This window comes from Pyrgilauda ruficollis, unplaced genomic scaffold, assembly GCF_017590135.1.
Source record: "Pyrgilauda ruficollis isolate IOZ18807 unplaced genomic scaffold, ASM1759013v1 scaffold252, whole genome shotgun sequence".
NCBI classification, from domain to species: domain Eukaryota; kingdom Metazoa; phylum Chordata; class Aves; order Passeriformes; family Passeridae; genus Pyrgilauda; species Pyrgilauda ruficollis.
In genome coordinates, this window is record NW_024523845.1 from 30,303 (window position 1) to 47,873 (window position 17,571).

The 17,571-nt window shown below is 56.4% G+C and overlaps 1 protein-coding gene across 2 annotated transcripts in view; it reads left to right on the forward strand.

Moving 5' to 3' along the window:
* Positions 1–17,571, forward strand: part of AGAP3 (ArfGAP with GTPase domain, ankyrin repeat and PH domain 3) — a 105,576-nt gene that overhangs the window by 11,375 nt on the left and 76,630 nt on the right. The window lies entirely within an intron of this gene.

Consider the following 17,571-nt stretch of genomic DNA (forward strand, 5'->3'; position numbering starts at 1 on the left):
TAGTTGTGGAAACCTACACAAAGAGGCTTAAACCTCCCCTGTCCCCAGCATCCTTCCTCAGTGTCTTCTTTGTCTCCTGTGGAACAGGCCAAGCTTTCCTGTGTCCTTGGTCCCTGATGTGCTGGGATTTGCCTCTAGTTTTTGCTGTTTGTCACTGGTCACCTCTCACTCCTTGTGTAGCTGCTCTGGGCTCAGACTAGGGTGCTGCTGCCACTCCTTTATATTTATCCTTATTAATCTGACCTAATTTCCAGTTTCCCTGTGCATGCCTTCCTGTGCCAAGCCTGGTATGGAGCTTGGGTGAGCCAAGCTGATCTCCTACCACACTGGTTTCTTCTGCACTGGGATGATTTCTGTGTGCCATCACTGCTGCTTCAGGGGCCCAACAGCTTTTTGTAATCTTTTTTTTGTTTTTTTTCTTTTTCCTTTTGGATTTGCTTCCAGTAAGATCTTGCCTATGGAGTGTGGTAATCATAGAGTTCCAGAATGGTTTGGGTTGAAAGAGACCTTAAAGCTCATCCAGTTCCACCCCCTGCCCTGGCCAAGGACACCATCCACTAGACCAGGCTGCTCCAAGTCCTGTTCAACCTGGCCTGGAGCACTTCTAGAGGTGGGGAGTCCACAGCCTCTCTGGGCAGTGCCTGCCTCGGTGGAGTCTCTGCAGGCTGCTCTCCTTCCTCCCATGGACTGTAGGAGCTTGTGGACAGTCTTTCCTGCCCTGCCTCCTCCATCACTTCCCTCTGAGGGTCAGCTGAAGGGTGCTCTGGTGGACCACCAGACCTGGAAATTGAGCTGGGGGAGTCTAAGAGAAAATTGGGGACAAAATGACACATGGCCTGGTATGAGTGAGAAATGGGCACGGGAGGAGGTGCCCAGCCCCCTTGCAGGTCTGGGAGTGGATTTTTGGGGAGGGGATTGCACAAGGTGTTTGGGGAGCTCTGGTGGTGAGAGGTGAGGGAGAAGACCGAGATACTCCTCTTGGAGGAGAAAATGCCTAAATGTGAGTTGGGCTTAGTCAGGTGGTTTGCAGGCTCTGTGGGGTGTGTGGGGTTTGATTTCAAACACAAACTTTGATACTGGAGTGTCTTTTCCATTACTGGCCATGTATCATGAGCTGATAAATGGTACTGCCCTTCCCCTGTTCAGTTTAACAGCTTTGCCATCCGGGTTGGGAAGCACTTTGTCTGGCTGGAAAGGTGTCGGATCCCCCATTCCTGGGGATCCTCACACCCTCCTGGGGCAGCAACTGAAGGGAGCCCAACCACTGTCTGCTTCTTCGGTCGGTTGTTCCAGTCATTAATTCCCCCAGCTGATGATAGTTCCCGTTTAATTCCCAATTTACATTCATCTGCTTTAACGTTCATTTTCTCACTTGTTTCTTTAGCTTAGACAAAATAAAACTTTGTTACCTGAACATTGTTCCCTGAGAAGTTTACTGTTACTTCATCATCAGTTATCTCTTGATGTTCTTTTTGGGAAGTAAATCGCGTAACTCTCATTAAAAGTCTCTTCATGAGTTCATTTTTTGTGGTCTTCAAAGAATTTTTATGGCTCTTCCTTACGCAGTGTTCTTAAAATGAAAATCATCAGACTAACGGCAGTGTGCTCCCACTTGACCCAGCCACAGTTTGGTGAACTGTAAACCCAGTTCTTTTCTCTGCTGGCTGCTGTTTTTTATGAAATCCCAGAGTTTGGGTTGGGAGGAACCTTAAAGGTGACGTGTGGCCTGTGTGCATGAGAGCTCTGCTGTCTGGCATGTCCAGATCTGCTTCCTGATGGGGCTGATGTGGATCCACACTGGTGGCTCCTGGTCTCCCAGTCATTTCTCCCGAGCTGGAAACGGCCCCAAAAGGACATGGTCTGTGGTTTGGGGCTGGGGGATCTGACTGTCCTGGTGCTCCTGGCATTTGGCATTTCACCTCTCTTAGAGCTGGCATAGTAAAAGTGTTTGCCCAGGTGTCTGAAGCTTCCCAGCAGCACTGGTAAGGCTCCAGGTGTCACTGGAGTCCTCTTACCTGTTGACGTGGATCTCTGGCTCTTCTGAGCCTGGTCCTGCTGTGTTAATTGTAAATGACTTTGCAGAGTGATGGTTTGTAGAGGGAGTGTGGTATGGGAATGGGTTACATGATCGTGAGAACATGGGCAGAGCTGTTTGTGTCATGGAACCATGGATCACTTGGGCTGCAAGGACCTTTGAGGTTGTCCAGTCAAACCCTGAACAGCAACACCTGAACCACCTGGAGGAGTGCAGTCAGCTGTAACATGGATTGTTGTTTCCATTGACTCCATCCCCTTCCCAGAGACTGGTGTCAATGAGGGCTGCTCGGGGGGCTCCCCTTCCTGGGGACTGGTGTCACTGGGACAGCAAGGGAGGCCGGGGGGTCCCCTTCCCGCAGGCACTGGTGTCAGGAAGGGCTGCTGGGGGGTCTGAGGACACTTTGCTCTCTTCCAGCCATTCCTGAATATCTGTTATTTCAATATCTATTAAAAACTCGAATGAGCAGGAGTGTGAGCTCACTCTTCCTCGCTCTTCCTTGCACCATTGCATTCAGGTTGTTTGTGCCTTTAAATTAAAGTTATGTTTTTTGGTGACATCTTTAACATTGTTTCTGCCATTGTACATTTGTCTGTGTTTGCTGTTCCCCAGTGTTTGTGTCGTGCCTGTGAGCCCAGCAGAGCCCTGGCCTGGCCCTGCCTCCCTGTGCAGGTCTGTGCTCTCACAGCCGCTTCCTGCTGCTCTCAGCATTGTTACAGACTCGTTTTCCTGAAGGCTTCAGCTTCCTACACCCTTTCTGATGCTTCCTGCCTTCAAGATCTTATTGACATCTGTTTCCTCCTCTTTCTTCCTACTTTTTACCCTTTTTTGGGCAGTTTGGATGTCACTTGTCTCCAGGCGGGTTCGGGAGTTTCAGCCAAGTTGTTGTCCTGGTGTTTTTATGAAGTGTTGGCATTTGGACTGTCTGATCAATTATTATGGAAGTGTAAAAACACGATCCACAGCGAAAGCCCCAAACTGGGGCTTAGAATCCTGGAATGGTTTAGATTGGAAGGGACCTTACATTCCCGTTCATTCTACCCCCTTGCCATGGTCAGGGACACTTTCCACTAGACCAGGTTGCTCCAAGGCGTGTCCAGCCTGAGCTTGGACACTTGCAGGCATGGCTCAGCCACAGCTGCTCTGGGAACACCCAGGTTGCCCTGCTTTCCTCTCCAGGTGTTGGGGGGTGCTGCTGCTCCCCCATTGGCACTGGCTCCCAGTGTGCCCATGGCTGTGTCTGGTGGGCTCCTCACAGCACTGGCCCTAGTGCAGTGTCCCTTTCTCTCCTTGAGCTAGTTCTGCTGGTCCCAGAGGCCAGATTTAGTGCCATATTTAGGTGGCACAGTAAAATAAGAGCAGTTACTGAGGATTTGGGTTACTTTATTATGAAAGTAGCTGCTAAGCAGCTTTCTTCAGGTGAGGATGGTGCAGTGGTCAGAGGGACAGGGCAGGTCTGGTCCCCTCAGTCCCCCTGCACCAAATGACATGTCCCTGTGTCCTGGCCATGTGGATGCAGCACTTGGGAATGTGCTGGTGGCCTTGGCAGTGCTGGGGGAACACTTGGTCTTGATGGTCTCTGAGGGTTTTCCAACCTTAATGATTGTGTGAGTCCATGACAAGCTCTGCTTCTGGCACAGCCTGGCGCTTGTGCTGCCCCATGCCCAGGGCAGCGGATGGTGAGGCTGATGGGTGGCGTGTGGGGCACAGGGCGTGCCCTGGGCTGGGCACCAGAGCCAGCAGGGCAGTGGCAGCTGTGCTCAGGCTGAGCGCTCCCCTGACCCACAGTGGTGAGGGACCCTGCAGCAGGGCCACCCGCGTGTCTGGGGACAGGTACCGTGCCCTGCTCAGCGTCCTTGGGCACCACTGCGGCACTGGGAGACCCTGCCCATGGCGCTGCCAGCTCTGCGCTCTGCCCGGGGCCCGCGGGGAGCAGCAGCAGTGTGTGAGCAAACCTGCAGCTGGAGCTGCGTGGCTGCATGTGCTGGCCGCAGCGTGTCCAGGGTGAGTCACGGCCACGCTGTGACTCAGCCAGACTGCTGTGCTGCTGGCTCTGCACCCGAGTCACTGCGCTGGCAGGGCTGGCAGGGACAGAGAGGAGCCCGTTGGAGCTGTGGCGTGGGGGTCCCAGCACGGCCGGGGAGCAGCCCGGGTCCGTGGGGTCCTGCCGGGTGTCCTGCAGCGTGTCCCCTCCACAGCAGCCCCCCAGTGCCGTGTGTGACACGGGGCAGCGGCAGGGCTGCCCGTGTGACAGGGGGAGCTCGGGTGGGTCACTGCAGGGGTCAGGGTGCGCACGGGCCCAGGATGGATCACAGGTCACAGTGGCTCTTCCCTGCTGCTACCTGTCTGTACAGGCAGTGTGTGCAGCTGTGCTCTGGGAAGTTCTCTCCAGAGGCTGGAGGAGAGTCTGGCCTGGAGCACACTCTGCTTTCATGGGAGATCAGCTGTAGAAGTACTTTCAGCTCTGGAGCCTTGCCAGTCTGAGGGTGGGCATGGCTCCACATGAGCTCCTGATGGAGCAGGCACTTGCTGTGTCCCACAGACTCCGGTAGAAGATGACATCCTTCCAGCTGCCCCAGGTCTGGGCTCTTGGAGCTGGGTTGGAATTTTCTGTGGGTGGGAAGTTGCTTTCCTTGAGGTTGAACATCAGTGTCCAGACCTGCAGGAAGGGCTTTAGGAGTGTGTCTGTAATCATGGCAGGAGCGTTCCTCATGGCCAGGTGTCCATTGTCTTCCAGGCATGGGCAGGGCAGTGGAATGCACGTGCCATGGAAAACTCCTCTCCATCAGCACATTGCCCACTGTTGGTCTGTGTACATGTCAGAGCTGGGCTGAGCAATTCCAGTCCTTGGATTGGGTGTAACAGCCGGGGAGGCCTGGGCCCATCAGCTAATGGTCCTGCTGACCACAGTGGGGCCAAGGCATGGAGCACGTGGAGGGGATTTTGGCCAGTGACCTCTCTAAGTGGACCCCTGTCTGGACAGAAGACAGAGGGGCAGCTCTTCTCTTCTGGGAGATGTGTCTGTGTTAGCTGAGGGCTTCCTGGGCACCAGGAGTCCCCTGATCTACCTCAGCAGCTTTGCTGATGCTCCCAGGGTTGCAGTTTACGTTGTGGTGTTTGCAAACCCAAGATATGAGTCCGGGGAGCTCCGTGGTGTGCTGCCAGGTCCTTCCCAGCTTTGCTTTCAGGAAAGGCTTGTGGCTGCACGGTGGAGTGGTGAGAGTGGGGTGGGACAGGGTACCCTGTGTCAGTGATGGTAATTAGCACCTCGGCTCCACACTGTCCTCAGCTGACCAGAGCCACTGTGGGGCTTTGCTGTGTCAGGGAAAGGGCCTGCCCTGGGAGGCACTGGGCCAGTGCTCCCCGTTGTGCCCGGAGCCATCCCGTGATTCCCTGAGTGACTCACGAGCACATAAAGCCTTTTCCTGCTGCTGAGGCACTGGGGAAGCCTTGGTCAGCAGGATCACTGTGTGTGCTCCAGGATCAGCTGCTGACAGACAAGTCAGCGCTGGACTGAGCCCCCATGAGCCGTGAGCTTCCATCCCCTGATGTGCTGACATGGGAGGCTCTCTGGAAACCCAGCTGGCTGCTACAGGAAGCAGGAGCAAACACCTGAGTGTGGCTGGCTGTGGTGCTGGGGCCAGGTGTAGGGCGGTGGTGTGGGTAAGTGCCATCTCCTCTCCTGGCACTGGGGATGGGAGTGTGACAGGTTTAACAGTTAAATTCCCAATGCTGGTAATTGTCGTTCCATCGAAGTCTCTAATTCTGCCGTTTCCATGGAAATAGAATGATCTTGTGATTAAGATGTGAGGCTGAGGTGGCAGCTCTCTGGTCCTTTGGAGCTGCAGGTCCTTGTTTGCTCCCACAGTTGTGTCTCTCTGTGAGGGGAGACACACAGCTGCCCTTACACAGCAGTGTGGATTCCTGCCTTCAGAAAGGTGTCCAGGAGCCCTGCCTTGCCCCAAGGATCCTGCCAGAACCTCCTCAGGTACATCGAGCAGTGGTGTCGCTCGTTCTGTGTCAGCTGAGTGGGTTTTCCTCTATGGAAACTGTGGGATCAGAAGTGGGGGAGTTGGCTAATATAGTGTCAGGGGTGGAGGTGACATCACCTGAGTCTGCTCCCCCAGGCTCCTCGTCATTGTCAGCGGTCTCAGGCTGAAGTAGGAGTGATAAGTAGGTTGGGTGACTTGGGCACTAGAAGTGCTGATTTCTCTCCATGCTGTGGGAGAGCTGAGGGTGCTGGATCAGATCTGGAACTGTAAACCGCAGATGGCTGGAGTTCAGTTTGAGAGGAGGAGGAGGAAGAGTTGTGATGGGACCCACTTTAGTTCTGACGCCCTCCTGCACACGGTAGTGGTGCCAGTGGGACATGGGGCTGGTGGGCTCAGCAGGGCCTCTCCCTGCAGAGCTGCCCAGGGAAACTGGGCTCTGCAGAGCAGATCCATTCTTGGGGTGCTGGGGAACTGGGGTGTGCAGCTGCCTCCCCCAGGTCCCCAAACCCTCTTGTCTGACTGAGTGGTCTCGGCATTTCTCCTGCTTCCCTGTCTCAGGTAATGCCTTGGAGGGAAATCCTGCAGTCACCATGGTCATAGAACACAGAACCTTAAAGCTCATCTAGTCCCACCCCCTGCCATGAGCAGGGACACCTTCCACTAGGGCAGGCTGCTCCAAGCCTCATCCAACCTGGTCTTGAATACTTCCAGGGGTGGGTGGGGTAGCCACAGCTTCTCTGGGAAATGTTTTCATAGAGTTGTTGAGAATAACCCCAGGATTTCATCTGAGAAATGCTGGGACTGGAGATGCAGGAAACACTTGCTGGGCCCCGAGCAGAGCCCACTGTGGCTTGGCAGATCAAAGTCTGGAGTGCTGGGCTCCAGCCTGGAGCTGGGAGGTTGATCAGCTCTGCAATCCCTCACTCAAAGCTGGAAAAATGTACAGCTTTGGCCGAGCTGCCGTGTTTTTCTCCAGCCTGCTTTTGGGAAGTGTCTGAATTGCTTTTGCTGAAACTTCTATAAATACCATCCCGATGCAGTGAGCGCGCATGGAAAATGTCAGTGGGAATGTGGGCTTGGCAGCCGCGGGCCGCGCTGCTGCGGGGACGGTGTGACAGCCCCAGCCGAGGCACTGTGCGCACCGGGACGGGGCCCCCTCCTCGTGCTGCTGCCGCAGGAGTCCAGGGGCTCCTCTGCCCCTGCCAGCCTGCGCTGCTGCCCTGCTGAGCCTGGGCTGTGCCTTTCCGGCTCCCGGGAAGCCATTCCCGAGCCCAGAGCTGCGTCCTGTGTCTCTGTAGCCTCGCACGGAGCCTTTGTCCTTGGATTTGGCCGAGCGTCCTTTGAGCGCGTGTTCGCTGAGCGCCGCCGCAGCCCTGATGAGACATTTCACAGTGATGCTTTATGTGAAAAAATCTCCTGTTTTGGACCCGCTTAATTGGATGTGATGTCCCCAAGTTCCTGCTTCGGAAGAAACAGTGAACAAATTGTTCCCTAGCGGCCTCCTCTTTCATTCTCCTGGCATGGAAAACTTCATTCCCCCTCTGCCATCTTTCTTTCCAAGCTCCTGTCCTGTCAGTCATCTCCTGTCCCTCATGGTACCTGGTGAGGACTGTGCGTCCAGATGAGAGTGTTGGGGTATTCCCTCTCCTCTTCTCCATTCTTTACCTAATAATGGCAGGCACCCTCTTTGCTCTTTGATTGCTGCTGAGCAGCGAACTGATGTTCACAGAATCGTGGAATAATGGAATTGTTTGGGTTTGGAAGGACCTTAAAGCCCATCCAGTTCCACCCTCCTTCCACTAGACCAGGTTGCTCCAAGCCCCATCCAGCCCAACCTTGAACACTTCCAGGAATGGGGTAGCCACACCTTCTCTGGGAAATGTTTTCATAGAGTTGTTGAGAATAACCCCAGGATTTCATCTGAGTGATGAGAACTTGCAGCTTATTTTTCCAGATGTAAAATCAGAATTGTTTGTTTCTGATGATTCCACTTCTTATCAGTCACCTGCTGTTGTGGCAGCTGGACACTCAGGATTTTAAGGTCCTTTTGCCACTCGTTCTCTTTGTTTCTGCCACCTTGAGTAATGCTTTGAGCTGCTGGGGTTTCCTTGCTTTATATTGTTCTCCCTGTGCCTGTCACACACCCCATACTTGTTCTGCACCTTCCTCCTGTGGAGTTCCAGGGCTGCAGGCCGGGGCAGCACTGCCTGTGAGAGCTGTGCCACGCAGGCAGAGCTCCCCTTGAGCCGAGCCCTGGTCTGAGCACCACGGGATCTGTCCCTTCTCCCAGGCTCTCCCCAGCCAGCTGCCCGTTCCCTGTGTGCCTGTGGCCAGGGCAGGTTTCCTGTTTGCCAGCCTTCTAGCAGCACAGCATGGCAGAGCTTTGCAGCCACGTCCTCCCAAAGCAGAGCTCTCCAGGGAGGGATGCCATGGTCCTGGAGAACACACCATGGTGCTGGGGTGCACACTGTGGTCCTGGGGTGCATGCCGTGCTCCCTGGTAGCCCTCCTACCCTAATGGCTGCACTTGCTCCCTGGCAGCCCTTCCTCTAGCCTTGGTGTCTCAGTGCGGTTCATTCCCACCTTCTCCCCAGCACAGCACAGAACCAGCTGCATCTGAAGGGCCTGGTGGAGGTGTGAACCCCACAGCCTTGCCTGGGACTTGCTCCAGGCGCTGCACAGGTGTCCCAGTTGTGCCGTGGATTTTGAGATGAGCAGCAGTGTGCAGTGAATGCTGGAGTTACCGGGACTGGTGGCGTGGTGTCACCAGTGGTACCAGTCTGGTGCCAGCCCTGGGCATCCCCAGGGAGGTTCCCAGCAGTGTTTCATCTCCACCAAGGTCATCTCTTGGGAGCCATCCCAGCCCTTTCCTCAGTACCAGATTGCCTGCGGATGGGGAAGGATGTTCCCTGTCCCTCACAGCCCCCACAGTGCCCTGCACATCTGAAGCAGCAATGCTGTTCCTGGGCAGATGTTTGGGTAATACTCACCCCTTGCCATTTGGTTTTGGAGGTTGGTGTCGCTAAAGCCAAAAAAACAATAAAGAGCCACAGGACTTGAGAGAACACGAACAGCAAATGAAGGAATTCCAAAGAATGTCATGTTTGTGCCCAAATCACACAAAGCCCCATTAATGAGGGAGGCTGTGCCAACAGCCAGCCTGGCATGTGGAGTGGGTGGCGCATCTGAACAGCAGGACTGGCACAGAATTGATCCTAAACAGAGGAAGAGTTGGTGTTACGGAGCACAGACCAAGAGTGGAAGTGAGCAAAAGAGGTGGCACCCAAGGGGCCATTGGCACCCAGCTGGTCAGTGCCTCTTGGGAGCTGGGAGGTTTATTTGGAACAGGGATGTTTTTAGCTGAGACGTTTGTCTGTACTGTCTGAAACATGGGGTGTGGGGAGCTGTGCAGTGTAAGCATCTCCATCCCTGCTTGGAGAGGTGGAATCCTTTCTCTGGAATGGTTGTTCAGTTCTGAACAGCAGCTGCCAGGGGCAGGTGTTTTCAGAGTCCCAGCTCTGGGCAGCTGGCACCCAGAGCTGGCTGCAGAGCTCCCTGCGAGCTGGCTGTGAGAAGATGAGCGAGGCTGGAGTGGGCTAATGCTCTGCCAGCCTTCAGCAGGATCCGTGGATGACTCAGGTGTTTAGGATGCAGTTAAGCTGATACCGATTCCTGAGAGAGCAGTGGAGTGCCTGACATAATCCGAATTAGTGGAGAATTAGAGGAGAGAGGTGGGTGCTGGGTGATGTAGTTTGATGGGATCTACTTTCCATGACATTGAGAACAGTTCCTGAGCAGTGGGATTAGTGAAAGGTGTTAGTGATTAAATAATACCTTCAGGTTTCTTTGTGGTATTTGGGTTAGTCCAGAGCGACCTCAGGAAGAAACTGGAAGAGTCAATGGTCAACATGAGATGTGTGAAGTGGCCTAAGAACTGGGGCCCTCAGTGTGTAGTTGTAAATACAAACTGAGCTGAGGCAGGTTTGGGGGCGTTCTTGGGGATCCATCCTCTCATGTGAGCATTTAGTGTCTGTATTGCATCCAGAAAAATCATCAGGAATGGTTCTCCCTGCCAAATCCCAGGTGCTATGAGGCACTCAAAGCCATCCCCTTCTGCCCCGACCACATGGGAAGTTGGTTTTGGTGCTGGGGGATTTGAGGTCTCCCTTGTTGCTCCCTGTGGTCACGTCAGGCAGGGGTCCCACTGTGACTCAGGCAGCTGGGACCCCTCGGGCCCTGCGAGGGTTGCTGGGGCTGAGGGTGTGAGCTGGGCAGAGTGACGCAGGGACTGGTCCCTCCTGGGGCCCTGGGGTGAGACGTGGCACCCATTCCCAGTTGCAGGATGAGCCTGCAGGCTGAGGTGTCTGTGGCTGCAGCGGGGAAGCCTCAGGGGATGGTGGGAACGAGAAGCAGGTGCAAGACCTGCACCTTCCATCCCACCTTCCGGCTGCGGCCTGTGGCTTTCAGTTTCTGGCTTTTTCTGCTGCCTGTGGTTGGTGGTTGCCCTCTGTGCAGAGGCCTCGGGGAGGAACCGAAACGCCTGAGTTAGACACAGGTGTGCTCTTTGGGCCACTGGGGTCCGTAAAGGTGAGCACTGGTGGAGATGGTTGGCGTGGGGAGGCTGCTTCCAGCAGGGGCTGCTCCAGGGGTCAGAGCTGGGACCCTCGTGCCGAAGTGAGAGCAGGAGCAGGAGACATCAAACCCTTGGTCAGCCTGGAGCAGGGTCTTGGCTCAGCATCCCTCAGGCTGGGGCTGCCTCTGGCCTTCTCCAGGAGCTGGGGGCAGCACCTGAGCTATGAGTGGCTTCATTGAAATGGACAGTCTTACCTAAGTGTTTGCTGTGAAGGTGAGTTCCACGTGCCAGGTGACATCTGCTTCTTTACTATCCCAAGGTTGACATTTCCTTCTCTAAGTCCCTTGCTTGTGATCATTGAAGTTCCACATGGGTCTGGAGCCTGAGAGAGAGTCCACCATGGGTCCACCATGAGGGAGCTGGAGAAGGTTGTTGGGGGCTGGAGCACTGCAGTCCTCCTGCTCCAGGTGGGATACAGGGGTATTACTAACGCTGTTCTCACAACTGGCTCTTGTTGTTTGCTGCAAAACAATCTCTGCCTGTGTGTGCAGATGCTGTTAGTCACCGTGCTCGCCTCAGAGGATGACGAGGTGGGAGCAGCAGTAACACGGTGTTTGTTGGGGCGCTCGGCCCACGTGAGCATCCTGTGTTGTTGTCAGCCTCCGTTGCTTTTTTGCTTGTGTTTTGAAAATACTTCCTTTGCCTGCCCTGTTGTTCCTGAGCAGGTGCCTTTGGGAACTGGGCAGAAGGATGGGATCTTTCCGTGGCTTTAGTTGTTTTGCATGTTTCCCAGGGAGGGAGGAGCGGTCTTGGAGAGCTTTGGGAAGCACTATTGGGAACATCCCTTTGGGATTCTGGGCTGCTCCCTTTTCTGTGGAGCTTGATGACCCTCCAGTCCTACCTTTGGCTAGGGTCGGCTCTTCCCAAAATTCCTGTGTTGTTGATGTCTGCGATGTGTGCAGAGCCAAAGGGCGTGAGGGCGGGTGGTGTGTCTGGTCAGCACAGGCCTGGCTTGGAGGCCAGGCTCCATCTGCTGCTGGGCTGGCTGGGAGCTCTGCTTGTGGGCACAGAAACGTCCTGGGCACAGGAATGTCACCGCAGGGAAGGAGCTCCATGGTCCCGATGAACGACAGCTCTGTGAGCATCCTTTCAGGCTGCTGCGGGGTCTCTGCCTTTCTGTCAAGGCAGGAGGGATTTTCCAGCCTCCTCCATCTCCTGCCATGTTCTGCTCCTGACCTCCATGTGGATTTTTGTGTCCTCTGAGTCCCATTGCTGCACTGTTCTGTTCTTAGTTTCACCCTGTTGCTATTTTTAATGCCATTTCTTTTTTCATTTGCTGCTTTTGGAATAAACTGGAGGATTTTCACTGTTTAAGGGATGATTATGGGAGAGATCTTAAAGCAAGGCTTGACGACCTGAGAAGGTCTTCTTTAGTCTTCTAACCAAAATTTCACCTGGCCTTTTGTCTTTGAAGTTCAAAATCCCGAGGAGATTTCACAATGTCTAGCCTAATCATGCTGATGCTGCTCATACCTGCATCACCAGTGGTGAGCTTGGGAATTGGGAACATCCTGGTGCCTGGAGACAGCCCTGTTCCATGGGAACACCTGTGTGCCTGGGGCCAGCCCGGTGCACGGCTGGCAGCACGGCGGGGCTGCTCGTGCCCTGCAGTGCAGGTACCAGACTGCCTGCAGATTTAGTCAGGATACTGGTATGGAAGTGCCCCGAGGCAGCTTAAGGAGCAGAAGTGATTGCTGCTGCCTTGATCTAGTATTACACCCTGTAGGTAACATCCCATTATCTTCTGGGGCTTCCTTGAGGCACCAGGGTCTGGACCAGCTTAGGAAGCATCATCCCTGCATCTGTTACCCCTGCATCTGCCTTCCCTGCATCTGCCTTGCATCATTGTGGGTGCAGGATCTGCAGCATGGCCACCTCCCCCGGGTCCATGGCAGGATGCCCTCTTGGAAAGCCTGGCAGCAATTTGGTGCTCAGCTGCTCTCCTGGGTGCACAGGAGCCCTGTTTGGCCGTGCCCTGTTTGGGTGACATGGGCCTGACCTCACGTGTGTGGGAGGGAGGCGTTTGCTTCAGCGCTGCATCCCGGGGCGGGGGGAGAAGGTGGCAATTTCCTCATCAGCAGCTCGAGGTTTGCTTTGCGGCAGGACCTGAGCTGGGGGTGTGCAGTGTGGGAGGAGGGAGGGAGCTGGTGCTGGAGTCGGGCTCTCCTGTGACTGTTACTTACTTCCCAGCTGGCGTTAACTCTCTGCTGGCTGGGCCTGTTCCTCCTCTCCATGGAAACTGTAGGGAACAACCCGCTTTGAGGCACCTCTCTGGGCAGGGGGCCTCGGAAAGTCAGTCAGCCTGTCAAGTGTCAAAGGCAGGGCTCTGTGCTGCAGAGAGGGCACAGGGACGGGGCAGGGCAGGGCACGAGGGTGCAGCTGGCAGCGAGGGTCTGTGGCAGAGCTCGGACCTGGAGCAGTGCCTCATCTCTCTGTCCTGAGACCCTGGGGATGTGCGGGGGCCGTGGGTGGGTGGGTGTTTGTCAGGGGCTGTCTCTGGGGCCCAGGGTGGTTCAGGTGACCAGAAGGGATTGTTGGGGTGCTCGGGGTGACCAGGAAAGGCTGCCACAGTGGAGCTGTGTGCTGTGCAGTGGTGCTGTGGTGGATGCTGAGCCTGCGGCAGGACTCAGCGTGAACGTGTCTCTCTGCGCTGGGTCAGGGGACGCCTCTGTCTCCTTCTCCCGCCTCCAGTTTGGGCCGAGGACGTCTCTGGCTCCATCCTGGCCCCGTGAGGCCAGCAGGCAGGGGCTGGCCCCCGCCACCGCCTCCGAGTGACGGTGCCGCTGACGCTGGCAGTGCGGGCTGTGACGTGGGGAGCGGGGGCTGCACCCCAGGGCCGGGCCGCCGAGCCTGCGCCCCCAGACGCTCCGCTTGGAGAGCCTCATCAGTATTCCTGGTGCGTGGCCCAGCTGGCTGGAGCTGGTTTGCAGAGCCCGGTAGCTCCAGCACGGTCCTGACACAGCGCTCGGGGTCCTCCTGCAGCCGCGGGCGGGCTGGGCTGCCGTCCCTGGCACTGCACAGAGCCCTGCTGCTCCGCTGCTCCAGCTGGACAGCGTGTGCCCTGCAGGCTGGCACAGGTGCAGGTTGTCACCTGTCCTGACTCTGTCCCTGGCAGTGGTGCTTAGCCTGGTGCGCTGTCCGCAGTCCCACTGCCAGCACGGTCTGTGCAGGGCTGTCAGCCTCGGGCACTCGCAGCCCTGGTAGCACGCAGGGCCTGGAGCTGGCTGGGGTCTTCACGTGCCCCTGCTCTGCCGCTGTATCTGCCCTCTGGGCGGGCACTGGGAACTGTTGGGTTCCATGCTAGGAGCCTCATCCTTCCCTGGCCGCCGAGGCTGTGCTGGTGCCTCATCCATGCTGGATGTGTGGGGCTGCGGAGGGTCCCCAAACTCAGGCTCCTCTGCAGAGTGACATTTGAACCCAGAAGGGATGGTGAATGCTGGTGTCCCCATCCTCCCAGCTGGGCATCTCCCTGGCAACAAAATCACCCTGTCTGCAGATCTCTGGGGCAGCAGTACTGTTTGTGTCTGGGGGAACACAGGGCTACCAGTGCCAGTGGGTCAGGGAGAGCAGTGACACCAGCGTCTTGGGGAGCACAGTGGAACATTTGACCATGGTTTAGACTCCTTTTCCTTTTCAGGGCTCCACCCTGAGTGTCACACCAGGGCCAACCAGCACTGGAATGTTTCCTGGCTCTCAGACTCTTCCCATGCAGCTGTTGTTAAGCCTCTCATGGATTATATTAATTTCAGCCAGATGTTCATGGCCATAACGTTTGTACCATGCATGTGACCCAAAAAAGGCCTGGTAAGGGACCAACTTGCTTCTGTCCCCAGGCACCTGCTCTGGGTCAGATTGCCAAAGCCCTATTACTTCCCAGCTCTGGGAGATGCATCTGCAGCCCTGCATAGCCCTGGGGACTCTGGCCAAGCTGCTGCCCACCAGCAGCTCGTGAACAGGTGAGCTGTCACCTGTCATCTGCTTTAGACATAGACACAGCTCCAGTCCAACCCAGTATGGTTATGGTGTGAACTGCCAGAGAAGAGACACATTAAAGGCTGGTGGGGAGTTTCAGTGATGGCTCTCCTCAAACCCTGGTGTTTTCTGGTCTCGTTCTCAGAGCAGTTTCTCCATCGCTGGAGGGCTGAGGCAGCTGGAGCCCCTGTGTTGCTGAGACTGGTGGGGTTTGAACCTGCCCTGGGGTACAGATTCCCAACCTGTGCAGGTGCCCTGCAGCCCTCAACCCCAGGACTTGAATCTAAGGCTCCATTTTAGCCTATTTTAGACGTCTTTTGGAATAACATCAAGGGGATCATGTCAATATACATATCAATGCAAACAGCATTTGGAAACCTTTGCCACCAAACAGCCTAATGAGGTAAGAACAGTGTTACGCTGTCACTGTGGTATAGACCATCCTGGGATGCAGCAGGACAGGTGTTGTACCTGTATTTCTTCTTAGGCCACTGGATGTTCCAGCTGAGTGTTGTGCCCGGGTTCTGACTCTTATGTTTAAGAAAGGTGCAGACAAACTGCAGAGAATTGGGAATGCTTTAAAAGCACAAATAGCTTTAAAAATATGATCCCTGGTAGGGCAGGGAAGGGATGTTGTCAGCTAAGGGGAGCTCTCCATGTTTTCCAGTAGGTTTAACCAGAATTTGGATGGGATCAAAGGAGGAGGAAGAGCTGGAGCAGGAAGGAGGTCACAGGCAGGAGGGGGCTTGAGGAGGTCATGGTGCTGGAGGGGTCTTGGGGAGGTCGTAGGGATGGGTCAGACAGACCCTGTCAGGGGGATCCAGCATGTCCAGTCCTGCCTCAGCGGGCAGCACAAGGTGCATCATCTCTCCAGCAGACAGTTTGTGATTCAGCGACACCTCACTGCCAGAACCTGCCAGAATATTTTAAAAAGCTGAGACTCCTGTGGAAGGGGAACCATCTGGTGCTGTTGCAGTATGTGCTAAACCCAGGGTTTGGAAAGAGATGGATATAGACGGTCCAGTCTCCCCACAGGAAGAACTTTCCATCCCTGGGAGCACAGAGCTGTGCCAGGCACGGTGGACAGGAGCTTGTGAGGGTCCTGACGTGGTTGCCTGTCCAGAGCCAGGTACCTGTGCCTGAGATACCCCTGACAGGTCAGCTCTGACTGCCTGGTCCCCGCAGCCAGCCCTGTCTGGTGCTGAGGACTTGGGAAGGCATTCCCTTGTAATTGCTTCCTGCAGCATCCCTCAGTGTCGCTGCAGTGCGGCTGCTCCGGGAGACGGGCTGGCAGATGCCGTGCACGCGGGTCGGATCCCGTCTGGCAGCTCGCGTGTTCCTGTGACCTTGGCACAGATGGCAGAGCTGCGGCTCTGCGGGCTGGCAGGCGCCTTCTGCTCAGTCCCGGGCACAGGTGCCCGTTGTCTTGGGAGGGAGGGCAGTGGGATGTGCCCGCTGTCTGCCCACGGGGCATGGCCGTGGCGTGGGGAGAGGCGGCTCTGAGCTACAGCTCCGTGCGTTCGCCAGCGGGTACCGGGGAGGGGAACTGCCGGCAGAGGGCTGGGGCTGACACCTGAGGGAGGAGCGGGACGTGAAGCCCCAGGAGAGGCTCTGGGTGGGATCTCTGCTCCTGCACGCTGTGATGGGATCTGTGGTATGACAGGGATGGGAGGGGAGGTGGATGGTGGGATCTGTGGGTTTGGGAGAGGAGGGAGAAGGGAGAAGGAAGGGGCTTGGCCGAGGCACTGGCTGTGCAGTAGGGAGGGGAAGAGCTCTAGGTGTGGTTTGGCTGTGTCCAAGGCCGGGGTGCATCCAGAAAACTGGAGAAGTAAGGACAAGGCCCGCTGTGGAGGATGAGGGTTCAAAGAGAGGGCACAGGCTAAGAAGGTGGTGGGAGTTTGGAAGAGTCAAGGCAGTGGAGTCAAAGACTCCTGTATAAGGAGGGGGAAAGGGAGGTGCTTGATGTTAAGCTGTTCCCTGGAGAGGCCTGGAGAAGCAGGAGAAGACCTGGCTGGCTCAGCAGACAGGGCTTTCAGTAAGGTAAAAATAGTTTAAGGGGGAGTCAGGTATCTTTTTTTTCCTCCCCAGAGGGAGCACAGATCATACTTATAATGTGAAGGAGGAAAGCCAGGGAGAGGGAAAAGGTGTGGAGGAAAAAGGAGGAGAGAGAAAGAGAAGCGGGGAGGAGGAGGAGCGCCCTGGGGTGATGGTGGAGACAGGGACTGCAAGCAGAATGGGGGGTGCTGGGGAAGAGGTGGAGGAGGTACCACAGTCAGGACTCCAGTGGCCCAGGAGGAGGGTCAGTGCTTAGTGATGGTGGCTTTGGTCAGAGGAAGTGACCGCCCTGGAACGGGACAGGAGTGAAGCTCTGGCTGAGGTGCTCACACTTCACCTGGTGCCCTCTGCTTCAGGCTCGGGGGAGCGCTGGAAGTCAGTGCTCCTGGGGGTCTGTGCTCCAGGATGTGGGGGCTCCTGGGGTCTATACTGACGGTTTTCACGTGTGCCCGAGCACAGGGCGGCTCTTGGGCATCACGCAGCTGCTGGGGGTTCGCTCCCCCGTCACAGGTTTGGGAAAGGTGAGAAGGCAGAAGGTAGCTGGATCTGGTGCAGGGCCGGGGCCGGCGATCCTAGCAGGAGAGGGGCAGCTCCGGGCCGGGCTGAGCAACGTGCGGCGGGACTGCGGCCGGGGAGGGCAGCGGGGGGCGCGGGGATGCCTCGAGGGGCGGGTCGAGCCGGGGCCGCCGCAGGGTGCGTGTTTGCCGGCAGCGGCATGCCGGTACCGCTCCCGGGGTCCCGGTGTCGCTGCCGGTGTCGCTGCCGGTGTCGCGGGCAGCAGCGGCCAGCGGGGACGCAGCGCCCCCTGGCGGACACGGCCGGCCCCGCGCCGCACCGGGGCCCCCGCTGCCGGCCCTGCCCCGCCGTCGGTACCTGGCAGGGGCC